This window comes from Salmo salar, chromosome 13, assembly GCF_965601325.2.
Source record: "Salmo salar chromosome 13, fSalSal1, whole genome shotgun sequence".
In the NCBI taxonomy this organism is placed as follows: domain Eukaryota; kingdom Metazoa; phylum Chordata; class Actinopteri; order Salmoniformes; family Salmonidae; genus Salmo; species Salmo salar.
This window is the reverse complement of record NC_138303.1, coordinates 38,675,132-38,688,989: the sequence shown is the minus strand read 5'-3', so window position 1 is coordinate 38,688,989 and position 13,858 is coordinate 38,675,132.

The window sequence follows — 13,858 nt, the reverse complement described above, 5'->3', positions numbered from 1 at the left end:
TATCGTCGGATGGGGCCACAGTGTCTCCCAAACCCTCCTGTCTCAGCCTCCAGTATTTATGCTGCAGTAGTTTGTGTCAGGGGGCTAGGGTCACTCTGTTAAATCTGGAGTATTTCTCCTGTCTTATCAGGTGTCCTGTGTGAGTGAATTTAGTATGCTCTCTCTAATTCTCTTTCTATCTTTTTCTCTCTCTCTTTCTTTCTCTCTCTCGGAGGACCTGAGCCCTAGGACCATGCCTCAGGACTACCTGGCCTGATGACTCCTTGCTGTCCCCAGTCCACCTGGCCGTGCTGCTGCTCCAGTTTCAACTGTTCTGCCTGCGGCTATGGAACCCTGACCTGTTCACCGGACGTGCTACCTGTCCCAGAACTGCTGTTTTCAACTCTCTAGAGACAGCAGGAGCGGTAAAGATACTCTGAATGATCAGCTATGAAAAGCCAACTGACATTTACTCCTGAGGTGCTGACCTGTTGCACCCTCGACAACCACTGTGATTATTATTGTTTGGCCCTGCTGGTCATCTATGAACATTTGAACATCTTGGCCATGTTCTGTTATAATCTCCACCCGTGACAGACAGAAGAGGACTGGCCACCCCTCATAGCCTGGTTCCTCTCTAGGTTTCTTCCTAGGTTCCGGCCTTTCTAGGGAGTTTTTCCTAGCCACCGTGCTTCTACACCTGTATTGCTAGCTGTTTGGGGTTTTAGGTTGGGTTTCTGTACAGCACTTTGTGACATCAGCTGATGTAAGAAGGGCTTTATAAATACATTTGATTGATTGATGCGCTGTGATCTCCTGACACCTAATAATTAACACTTAATATTAATTCAATGGATTGTGATCAGTGGAATATGGTGTTAATAATATAATTTTTTTAATCTATTAGCAAGTACAAATTACAAGTACATAGCTATATTGTAATTTTCCATGAAGAGCATTTGTTTCTAAAAGTATTTATCATTTTGTTGCAATGTTTTCATAAACCATGTCTAATGTTTGGTTGGCAACAAAAAAAAAAAGCCTCTTGTTGACTTTAGTCACATTGCTGCTGACTAATGTGAGCTAGTCATGCTGCGCATTCTATGCAGCTCCAAAATAATCCAAATGGTGGCAGCATAAACCACAAATGAATGTTTTGAATTAAAAACATGTCCAGTTACGTGCAATGTATAAGGATTGGGATTTTAGGATGCTATCCTTCAGATTATGTTGGAACTGCAAAAACTCACATTAGGGAAAGGGGGATACCTAGTCAGTTGTACAACTGAATGCATTCAACTGAAATGTGTCTTCCGCATTTAACCCAACTCCTCTGAATCAGAGAGGTGCGGGGTACTGCCATAATCGACATCCACGTCTTCGGCGCCCAGTGGGTTAACTGCCTTGTTCAGGGGTGCTTGTATTATAACGGTACAGTGGAGGACACACAACTTTTGCAGATAATATGTACAAACGCAGGCACCAAACACGCTGGAAAATCATGATGTTATAATATTTGTGGTAATAAATCACAGATTCCAAGGTCAATTGGCTACAGGACAATATTTCTTTCTAATTAATTACACAAAAATAGATTCACGGCCTCCCGAGTGGTGCAGTGGTTTAAGGCTGTTGCATTAGAGATTCTGGGTTCGGGTCCAGGCTCTGTCGCAGCCGGCCGCGACCGGGAGACCCATGGGGCGGCGCACAATTGGCCCAGCGTCGTCCGGGTTAGGGGAGGGTTTGGCCGGCAGGGATGTCCTTGTCCAATTGCGCACTAGCGACTCCTGTGGCGGGCCGGGCGCAGTGCACGCCTACACGGTTGCCAGGTGTACGGTGTTTCGTCCGACACATTGGTGCGGCTGGCTTCCGGGTTACGTGAGCATTGAAGCAAGAAGCAGTGCGTCTTGGTTGTGTTTCGGAGGACGCACGGCTCTCGACCTTCGCCTCTCCCGAGTCCGTACGGGAATCCCAGCGATGAGACAAGACTGTAACCACCAATTGGATACCACGAAATTGGTGAGAAAAAGGGGGTATATATAGATCTCCTATATTATTACAGAGACGGTATATATATATATATATATATATATACAGGATCAGTCAAAAGTTTGGACACCTAGTCATTCAAGGGTTTTTCTTTATTTTTACTATTTTCTACATTGTAGAGTAATAGTGAAGACATCAAAACTATGAAATAACACATGGAATCATGTACTAACCAAAAAATTGTTAAACAAATCAAAATATATTTTCAGGTCATCTGATGCAGCACTCTATCACGCTCCTTCTTGGTTAAATAGCCCTTACACACCCTGGAGGTGTGTTGGGTCATTGTCCTGTTGAAAAACAAATGATAGTCCCACTAAGCGCAAACCAGATGGGATGGCAAATCGCTGCAGAATGCTGTGGTAGCCATGCTGGATAAGTGTGCCTTGAATTCTAAATAAATCACTGAGAGTGTCAACAGAAAAACACCCCCACACTCTCCTCCTCCATGGATGATCTCTGAGTGGCCCTGAGTGGGGTCAGGAGACAGAAAACAAACACCTTTTGCAAATCAGCAGACCGTCTTATGATCTGCAGGGAAGAGAAGTCAGAAACTTTTACTCTTTGTAACAAAGGAAAATTGCGCCAATACAGCCCAGTGACAATTAAACACATTTTCGGAACAATGTTGGTATAACTTGAAGCATAATGTGGCAATTTTCTCCTGATTTTCCTGTCATAAAAAGGGGTATAATGAGGATTTTCTGTAATATAGAGTGGATGTTTAGATCCTACAGGCTACGTATTTCATCCTAGGAACTGTTCAACTGTTTTCTGTACAGTAGAAACATTCTGTGAACACTTATGAGGAAATCTCAGGTGTAATGTGCGGGGTTCTCCGAATCAATGGGGCTGTCCGGTGATTCCTTGTCCGGTCTATCGGGGCCCGCCCTCTGTGAGTATCCGTATAAACTACAGGACTTGCTAACAGATGTGGGATCAAGTTTCTTCGCGGTGCGGCCAGGTCATGAGGAACGAATGACCTAAATTCTCCCCGGAAACCAAACTCCTATCGACAAAACCTTCTAGCAACAAAACACCGATCAAGACCTATCCTACTCAGACCAAAGCAAGCATCCCGGAGGTGGTCCTTCAGGAACTCACTGTTTGCATTCGAGACTGAGTGAGTTTGCAATCCATCCCGGGTGGGAGCAGAGGAATAATTCACTGCACGGAAGAGCTCTCATAGACTTTACTTTCCTGGACTGAGAACTGAGAGGGAGATGGAGAGAGAGAGAGAGAGTCTTGGACAGCATGCCTTTTTCGTCTCCATGGCTGCTTCATCGACATACAAGTAAATTACCCCATTGTATTATTCATTTCTGGGGAAAGTGGCGCTTTTTGTGTGTAAAGTGGTTGAAGTCATTGAGTGTTAGACGGCAGGTCTAATTTACAACCCATGGTCTATACTGTCCCGGCACTGTCCACATCAGATGCCAATCGGTAGCCTAGTTCATGTCTATTCCTGGTTGGGGAGCTCTAGGGTTTCACGGTTGTGAAAGCCTATGTCGACTTGGTCCTCTCACATTTTCGCTTTCAATTAATGAGGTTGTCATTCTCAAAAGTCCTATGAATGTTCTGTTGTATTTGCCTGAGTTGAGTACCAAAGCCTATTTTATATTGACCTGTGGAGCTTCTCACCTCAATAACTGTGTTGAGCCCCATTGTACCCTGTCTTATATTGTGTCTTTAATTACCTCATTTTTTGACTTATTTAGTCTTGTAAATAAATCCTTGAATTAATTATGTGTGGCTTTGAGTTCATTTGTGAACGACTGGGTTCTTGCAGTTCCAGAGCTGACGACTGTTCAGAATGAGAATATTGTACAATTTACTGTGATTATATTGTTGATAGTATGGTATAACAGTTAATGATACCTGCTGATATAATGAATTCAAGGGGTTCTCTATATCCAACCCTTAATGGTGACCCTCTTAGATTAATTTGTATACGATAACCAAATTAATCAAATATATTTGTAATTAATCAGTAAATTATCTTGAATATGAATTAGCCAAAAGTCACGAAAAGCAGTTTTGCAAGCGGTGCAGTAGAAAACGTAGCCTGTGTGGTGATACGTCAACACGTATGTCAAGCAGCAGGGCCAGCTAACTTGTACTGTCCACTTCTATGAATACAAGTTTGAGGCAGTTTATGGAAAGGTTTGATATTATAGATATTTGGAGAGTAAAGTTTCCTAATGACAAGTCTTTCACATGGAGTAATAAGGCACGCTCCAGACAATCACGCATAGATTTTTGGCTGGTGTCTAAATGTTTTAATAAACAGGGTATTTCTGTTAACTTCCTTGCCGCTCCCCTTGCTGATCATGGAGCTATTTATATTGACATTAAACTTTTTATCTCTGACAATGGCATTGGCAGAGCATCCTACTGGAATCTGAATAGCTCTATATCAAAACATGAGTTGGTCAAGATGGAGATAAACAATTGAATTACACACTTTTGGAACAAAGCTATAAGTGACAACTCATACAGTAATAACTGGGAGCTTTTTAAATATGAGGTTGGAAAATATTTAAGAAAATATGGGAGTTTTCTTGCCAAGACAAGGAGAGCTGAAGAAGAAAGTGTAGTTACAAAGATCACCTCTCTTGTTCAAAAGCCTGTTGAAAGTCTCTCAGAGGAGGACAAATCTGTTCTGTTTGAGCTACAAAACAAGTTGGATGGTATGTATAAACTGAAAGCAGAGGGAGCCTTTGTCAGATCTAGGAAGAAGTGGCTAGAGGAGGGTGAACAGAATTCATCTTATCTTTTCAGGTTAGAAAAATACCACTAAAAATAATACAATTCAACAATTAAATATTAATGGTCTCATCACAGATGATCCCAAATTAATCTCTAACTTTAGTTGCAACTTCTACAGGAATTTATATAGTTCTAAGTATTGTGAGGTTTCCTCAACTCTTTTTTTACTCTCTGGGGGATGTGAAATCAATTGGGGAGGCTGAGAGGGAACAGTGTGATGACCCTATTATAGTTGAAGAGATCTTTTATTCTTTTGAACACCTTCAAAATAATAAGTCTCCTGGGACTGATGGTATATCTGCTGAGTTTTACAAAACTTTTTCTCAACAGTTGGCCCCATTTCTGTTGGAGGTATTTTCTGAAAGCATTACAAATAATGCTCTCCCTCCCAGTTTGACTCAAGGTCTGATTACATTAATACCTAAGCCCAAGAAAGACTTGCTTCTACTCGATAATTGGCATCCAATCTGTCTGCTCAATAATGACAACACAATATTAGCCTCTATATCTGCAAAAAGAATGAAGGCAGTATTGGACTCAATTATAGAAGAGACCCAATCTGGCTTCATGAGGAATAGACATATATCTAATAATATCCGACTGGTGTTAGACCTTATTGACTATTCTGATTTAATCTTCGAAGATAGTTTTATTGTCTTCTTAGACTTTTATAAAGCCTTCGATACAGTGGAACATGAGTTTCTATTTCTCTCCCTTGAGAAATTTGGTTTTGGGAAATTATTTTGTAGTACTATTAAAACCCTTTATATGAATGGGAACAGTTCAATTAAATTAAAGCATGGCACTTCTCCTAGATTTGATTTGAAAAGAGGGATTAGGCAAGGTTGCCCAATTTCGCCTTACCTCTTCCTGCTTGCAACCCTTCTTACAAGTTCTGTTAAATCCAGCAATATAAAAGGGATCTCTATTGCTGACAGAGATATTATCTTGCAGATCATAAGTCTAACTTGCAGATGACACAACCCTCTTTTTGAAAGGATGCTGACCAGATTCGTAGAGCAGTCGATGTGATAAATATATTTTCCAAAGCATCTGGTCTTTTCCTAAACCTTAATCAGTGTGAATTGTTTGCTGTTAAAGACTGTGTGATACCCTCTATATGCAATATTCCAGTCAAGGAAAAAGTAACATACCTTGGGATTACCATATCTAAGGATCAACAGGAAAGATGCTCATTACATTTTATACCTATTATTGAAGAAGAAAAAAAATAAGTTGTAGCATTGGTTGCAGAGGGATTTATCCTTGAAAGGTAGAGAATTGCTTTCTAAAGCTGAAGGTATCTCCAGACTTACTTATGCAGCCCAGTCCCTATATCTTGATAACAAAATAGGTAAAGCGGTTGACCAGGTGCTTTTCAACTTCATCTGGAAAAATCGAACACATTATATTTGGAAATCTGTTGTTATGAACTCATATGAATATGGTGGTCTCAATTTTTTGGATTTTCCTACTTTGAATAATACTTTTAAGATAAATTGGGCAATTTCTTTTTTTAAGAATCCAACTTCAATTTGGAATTTCATCCCTCATATCTTCTCCCATTTTGGTGGCCTCAATTTTATGTTACTATGTAACTATAACATTGATAAGATTCCTGCAAAATTATCTTCGTTTCATAGACAAGTATTCATAGCGTGGTCGTTAATATATAAACATAATTTCCCCCCGCATAGGTATTTCATTTGGAACAATAAGGACATTTTGTATAGAAACAAGTCTTTCTTTTTTAAGAACTGGTTCAATAATCATATCCTGCTGGTGACTCAACTTTTTAATGCAGAAGGACTGTTACTCAATTATGAGGAATTTTTATCTCGTTACAATATCCCTGTAACACCTAGAGAATTCGCCATAGTCTTTGATGCTATTCCATCTGGAACTCTCAAGATATTTAGAGGTGTAGCCAGACCTCACCTTCTTGACCTACCCTCGCTTAATCCAGTTGACTCTCCAATAGGGAAAATATGTTTCTCCTTGCTCCCTCAGAACAACAGATCTATACGTGCTTTATTTCAAAGGGATATTTTATCCATTCCTTATGTCACAAGTTACTGGAATACATTGGTCACTAATATCTGTTGGAAAAAAAGTCTCTTTCAGAATGATCCATAAGTATTACCCTGCGAATCATTACCTGAAGAAATTCAAACAAGACGTTAACATTGATAGTACTTTTTGTGTTGAGCATCCAGAAACAGTTTCACATTTATTTTGGCATTGTCTACATGTAAAACAATTATGGAAATATTTTCACAGTTATATAATTGTTAATATTCTTGATGACTTTTGTTTGTAATGGGAGAATGTGCTGCTCGGTTTCCTTAACCATAATAAAGATAAAGAAAAACAATTTGACCTCATAAATCTTATTGTGCTAATGGCAAAATTTCATATTCATAAATGTAAATTCACTAATAAAAAACACTCTTTCGTGTTTTCTATAAGGAATTTGAGCAGTACATTAAGACCATTCTACATTCTTCTAATAAGAAAGCTGTTAAAACAATCAATATGTGTGTTTCTTTTAAGGTCTTTGTATAATCTGTCATTTGTTCTACCCCCTAGCATATGTTATCATTGTCTATTTATGTACTTATTGTATGTATACAGACTTTTCTACATTGGTAATATATATATATTTTTAAATCATCAGTTATTCTGGATTTTTTTTTAATAATAAAAAAAAAGTACAATCTAGCTAGCTGGCTAACTAACAGTTCACAGAGTCACGTTTAAAGGGCCAGTGCAGTCAAAAACGTGATTAATCTGTGTTTTATATTTTCACATGATGAGGTTGGAATAATAATGTGAAATTGTAAAAATGATGATAATACCTTTTAGTGTAAAAGCTGTATGAAAAGACAGACTGAAATGTCAGCCTGTTTTGGTGGGATGGAGTTTTGGCTTGCCTGGTGATATCAGTGTTTCAACATAATTTCTCAACGTATTATGACGTGGAATCAACGTGGAAAATAAATTGGATTTGAAAAAAGTCATCAACCAGTACTGTTTTCATTTCAACCAGCGTGGTAAGTTTTGAAATTAGGGTGAAACTTCAACTTAAATACATTGACTTAACCTGATTAACAGGTTGTTACATCAATCTAATATGAACATAATCATCAGAACTATGTATACGTTGAAATTGCGCTAGGAACATAACAAATATTTTTCATCCTATATTTAATATACAGGTAAGTACTAAAATAATAGAAACACTTGAGTAAATGAAGGAAACAAAGTATATGGAAAGCAAGGTATATGGAAAGCAGGTGCTTCCAAACAAGTGTACTTTCTGGGTTAATTAAGCAACTAACATCCCATCATGCTTAGGAAGTTAAAGCATAGCACTGGAGCCCTCCATAAAGCTCCCACACAGCACAGGTGAGGCATCATTGGGTGTGCTAGATATCCTCTTGGAAGGCTTGCGGACTTTAATTGATTGTGACAATTTTTTCAATACTTTCACAGAGCCTACAGTCTTTTGGGAGCAAGTCCAATTGGTTTCCCACATTATCCTTATAATGGTCCAAGCTAAATTGAAGAAAATGTTCACTGTACAACTACTCCTCAAGGCCAAGGAATCCTTTTATACTGAAAGCGACATCGGATTTAATCAACATGGTATTGTAACCAGTGCAAAAGAGATCCTGAGCCGGATCTTGATGAGCATCTAGGAGGGACTGCCAACATGTGAGTTGAAAGGGTCCAGGAAGGTACTCGCACGGAAGTTTTTGGACTCCCTAATCCATAACCTCGAGCTGCTGATCACCAGGGATGTGGAGCAACAGCCAGAACAAGGTGCTTCCAGCTGCTTTGGCTAACAAAGAGTGGCTGACATTAGTGCCGCAATTATTCCAGAGGCCAGATGCAGCACTCCACTGGAGCTGGAATGTATGGTTGCTGATAGGCCTATAACAACAAATGTGTATCATGCCATTGTGGAGACAGCAAATGTCCTCTCTAAGGATTTGATTCACTTGTCCTCCGCTGTGCTCATTGCAAAGGCCCAGCAGGTAACGCTAGATTTCAGCAGCACCAATATACTATGCTTAGCAGTCAGTAATTCACCGATGGCTGTCCAGAAATCATGCCCTTTGAAGGAGGACCTTCAGAAACAACTTTGTTTTGTTTTTGTATTTATTACGGATCCCCATTAGCTGCTGCCTTCCTGGGGTGTTAACAAGATTAAGGCAATTACATACAAAATAAAACAGTACATCACACAACACATTACTACACATTACTCTACCACAACATACAGTGCCTTCAGAAAGTATTCATACCCTATGGCTTATTCCACATTTTGTGTTACAGCTTGAATTCAAAATTGATTTAAAATGTTTTTTTCTCACCCATCTGCACACAATACCCCATATTGACAAAGTGAAAACATGTTTTTAGAAATATTTGCAAATGTATTTAAAATTAAATACAGAAATATTTAATTTACATAAGTATTCACACCCCTGAGTCAATACTTTGTAGAAGCACCTTTGGCAGCGATTACAGCTGTGAGTCTTTCTTGGATTGTGCAACATTTGGTCATTATTCTTTAAAAAATTCTCTAAGCTCTGTCAAATTGGTTGTTGATCATTGCTAAACAACCATTTTTAGGTCTTGCCATAGATTTTCAAGTAGATTTAAGTCAAAACTGTAACTCGGTCACTCAGGAAGATTCACGGTCTTCTTGGTAAGCAACTCCAGTGCAGATTCAGCCATGTGTGTTAGTTTATTGTCCTGCTGAAATGTGAATTAATCTCCCTGTGTCTGGTGGAAAGCAGACTAAACCAGGTTTTCTTCTAGGATTTTGCCTGTGCTTAGCTCCATTCCATTTCCTTTTTATCCTGAAAAACTCCCCAGTCATTAACGATTACAAGCATACCCATAACATGATGCAGCCACCACTATGCTTGAAAATATGGAGAGTGGTACTCAGTAATATGTGGTATTGGATTTGACCCAAACAAAACACTTTGTATTCAGGACAAAAAGTGAATTGCTTTGCAACATATTTTTCAGTATTGTGTTGTTTCAAACAGGATGCATGTTTTGGAATATTTGTTATTCTGTACAGGCTTTCTTCTTTTCACTCTGTCAATTAGGCTATTATTGTGGAGTAACTACAAAATTGTTGATCCATCCTCTGTTTTCTCCTATCACAGCCAATACATTCTATAACTGTTTAAAAGTCAACATTGGCCTCGTGAGTTAGGAAGGACACCTGAATATTTGTAGTGACTGGATGAATTGATACACCATCCAAAGTGTAATTTATAACTTCCCTGTGTTCAAAGGGATATTTGTCCCTATCTTCCAATAGGTGCCCTTTCTTTGAGTAGCATTTGAAAACCTCTCTGGTCTTTGTGGTTGAATCTGTGTTTGAAATTCACTGCTCGACTGAGGGACCTTACAGATAATTGTATGTGTGGGGTACAATCATTAAAACATAATGTTAAACACTATTATTGCACTATTAGTCCATGCAACTTATGTGACTTGTTAAGGACATTTTTACTCCTTTACTTATTTAGCCTTGCCATAACAAAGGGGTTGAATATTTCAGCTTTTCATTTTTTATTAATTTGTAAAAATGTTTTTGCAAAAAACAATTCCCCTTTGAAATGATGGGTTATTGTGTGTAGGCAAGTGACCAAAAAAATCTCAATTTAATACATTTTACATTCAGGCTGTAACACAAGGGGTGTGAATACTTTCTGAAGGCATTTTAACTACAATCCAACATCCATAATACAGTAATATAACACTACTACAATGTACATGTGTTAGTATGTGTGTGCGTATGCGTGGGTTTTTTCAAATTTGATTTTACTACTTGCATGAGTTACTTGATGTGGAATAGAGTTTCATGTAGTACTGTGCGTTTCCCATAGTCTGTTCTGGATTTGGGAACTGTGAACAGACCTCTGGTGGCATGTCTTGTGGGGTATGCATGGGTGTCTAAGCTGTGTGCTTGTCTTAGACAGCTTGGTGCTTTATACATGTCAATACCTCTCACAAAAACAAGCAGTGATGCAGTCAATCTCTCCTCTACTTTGAGCCAGGAGAGATATACATGTTATTGATGTTAGCTCTCCGTGTATATTTAATGGAAAGCTGTGCTGCTCTGTTCTGTGCCAACTGTAATTTGCCTATGTCCCTCTTTGTGGCACTTGGCCATTTGACTGGGCAGTAGTCCAGGGAGGCAGGTGTGACAAAACTAGGGGCTGTAGGACTTGTTTTAATTGATAATGATGTCAAGAAAGCAGAGCAGTGCTTTATTATGGACAGACCTCTCCCCATTTTAGCTACTGTTGCATCAATATATTTTGACCATGACAATTTACAATCCAGGATTACACCAAGCAGTTTAGTCTCCTCAACTTGCTCAATATCCACATTATTCATTACAAGATTTTGTTGAGGTTTAGGGTTTAGTGAATGATTTGTCCCACATACAATGCTTTTATAGTTTTTAAATATTTAAGACTAGCTTATTTCTTGCCACCTATTCTTAAACTGACTGCAGCTTTTTGGGTAGTGTTGCTGTGGTAGCTGATGTGTATAGTGTTGAGTCATTAGCATACATAGACCGTAGACACACAGGCTTTATTCAATGCTAGTGGCAGGTCATTGGTAAAGATTGAAAAAAGTAAGGGGCCTAGACAGCTGCCCTGGGGAATGCCTGACTCTTCCTGGATAATGTTCGAGGCATCCATTAAAGAACACCCTCTGTGTTCTTTTAGACAGTTAACTCTCAATCCACAATATAGCAGGGGATGTAAAGCCATAACACATGTTTTTCCAGCAGCAAATTATGAGCGATAATGTCAAAATCTGCACTGAAGTCTAACAAAACAGCTCCCACAATCTTATCAATTTCTTTCAGCCAATCATAAGTCAATTGTGTAAGTGTCATAAATGTTGAGTTCCCTTCCTTATAAGCGTGCTGGAAGTCTATTATTAATTTGTTAACTGTGAAATAGCATTGTATCTGGTCAAATACAATTTTTCCAAAAGTTTATTAAGGATGGGTAACAGGCTGATTGGTTGGCTGTTTGAGCCAGTAAAGGGTGTTTTGCTACCCTTGGGTAGAGGAATGACTTTTGCTTCCCTCCAGGCCTGAGAGCGCACACTTTCTTGTAAACTTAGATTGAAGAGATGACAATATAATCCGCTATCTTTCTCAGTAATTTTCAATCCAAGTTCAGACCCAGATGGCTTGCCATTGTTGCTCAATTAAAATTTGTTCACCTCTTCCACACTCACTTTACAGAATTCAAAATTACAATCCTTGTCTTTCATAATTTGGTCAGTTATGCCTGGATGTGTAGGTTCAGAATTTGTTGTTGGCATGTCATGCCTAAAGGAGCTAATCTTGCCAATCAAAAAATCTTGAAAGTAATTGGCTAATTAAGTGGGTTTTGTGATGAATGAGCCTTCTGATTCAAGTGAAGGATTTTTTCCCAAAAATGTAAGGTGCTCCAAAGCTTTTTACTATTATATCATTTCTTTGTTTCATAGCACAGTTTGTTATTTTTGTTAAGTTTAGTTACATGATCTCAATTTACAATATGTCTGCCAATCGGCTGTGCATTCAGACTTATTTGCCATTTCTTTTGACTCTTCCCAACCATAACAATTTTCAATTCCTCATCAATCCCCAGGGATTTCATTGTTTTTAGTAATTTTCTTAATGGTTGCATGTTTATTACATTTATACACTACAGTATATTAGGCCCAGCCTTAGAAACCATATCTAGGAAAACCAAAGTTCTAATATTATGATCACTACAGCAGATGGTTGTGGATACTGCTTTAGAGCAGATTTCTGCAACATTACTAAGTTGTAAATAACACATGTGGATAATTTCCTTCCTGAGATGTTCCTAAATACCCTGCTAGGTTGACTGAACCTGAACCAGGTTGCAGGCACCGGTTAGTTTTAAGCTTTTTATTGAGTAGACAGCTTGATGACCTGTCACAATACGAAGACAAATTACATTAAAACGTTGATTCAATACATTTGTGCCAAGTGGGAATGGCTGAGCCATCTCGTAACACTAACACTCAGGGAAAGCAAACCAATAACAGGCGAGAGAGATCCAAACTTTTGTCTCCAGAAGAAAAAGCTGAACAGAGTTTCACTTCTACTTTGTCTGACAAATTATTTCCTCTAGATCCCAAGAAGTGCTACCCCAAGTCTATGCAATACAACAGAAATCCAATCAACAGCTACAGGAACTCTGTTTTTCCACAGTTCAGGCATATATTATGACAAAAATGGTGACTTGTTTTGCATCGTCTGACTGGTAAACAATAGACGGAATTCTTCAATTAAGTGTTTGCCGTCATTCAACAAGATGGCCTAGCTGCTGCTGTGCTGTACTGTCTGCAGTGCACTATTAGTTTTCATGCAAATGTTTTCACTTGAGAAGTACTGCACCAAACAGCCTAGCTAGATGTAAAATTGCACGGCTAAGACCGACAAGAACGTCAAATTCGATTAATTCGGACCATTGTGAGGAAGTGTTATGGCTATGTTGTTGCTACAGTGGCTCAAGAGGGACAAACAGTAATACTGCTGCTTATTTCTCATTTTTGAAGCGATGGTCTTTAGGAAGGATGTGAGCACAGACATTCACTTCGCCTAGCCAAGTTCTGCTAGGAGCAACCCGAACCTGAGGACGCCTTAAGACACCTACAATGCTGAAGATGCTAAGGCAGGGGTTCAGAAACTTTTTCCCCAATCGGGGCCCCCCTTCCAGCATTGGGGAACATCGCGCACCCCCCGCGCCACATCCCTCCCCGTTCCACATCTTAAACAACCTTACTTCCTCCAGTATGGCAAATTAAATTACAATTCTTACAAACCAAATCCAAAATGCTGGAATGTAGAGCCAAATGTATAACTTTAAGCTTCATTGTCCATATAAATTGTGGGGAGAGCAGTTATTTATAAAATGAGAAGTGATAGTCGAGCTTATCACCATTTTTTTTGCTTACAGTTAACCTACGGATCTATAAAATAAAGTCA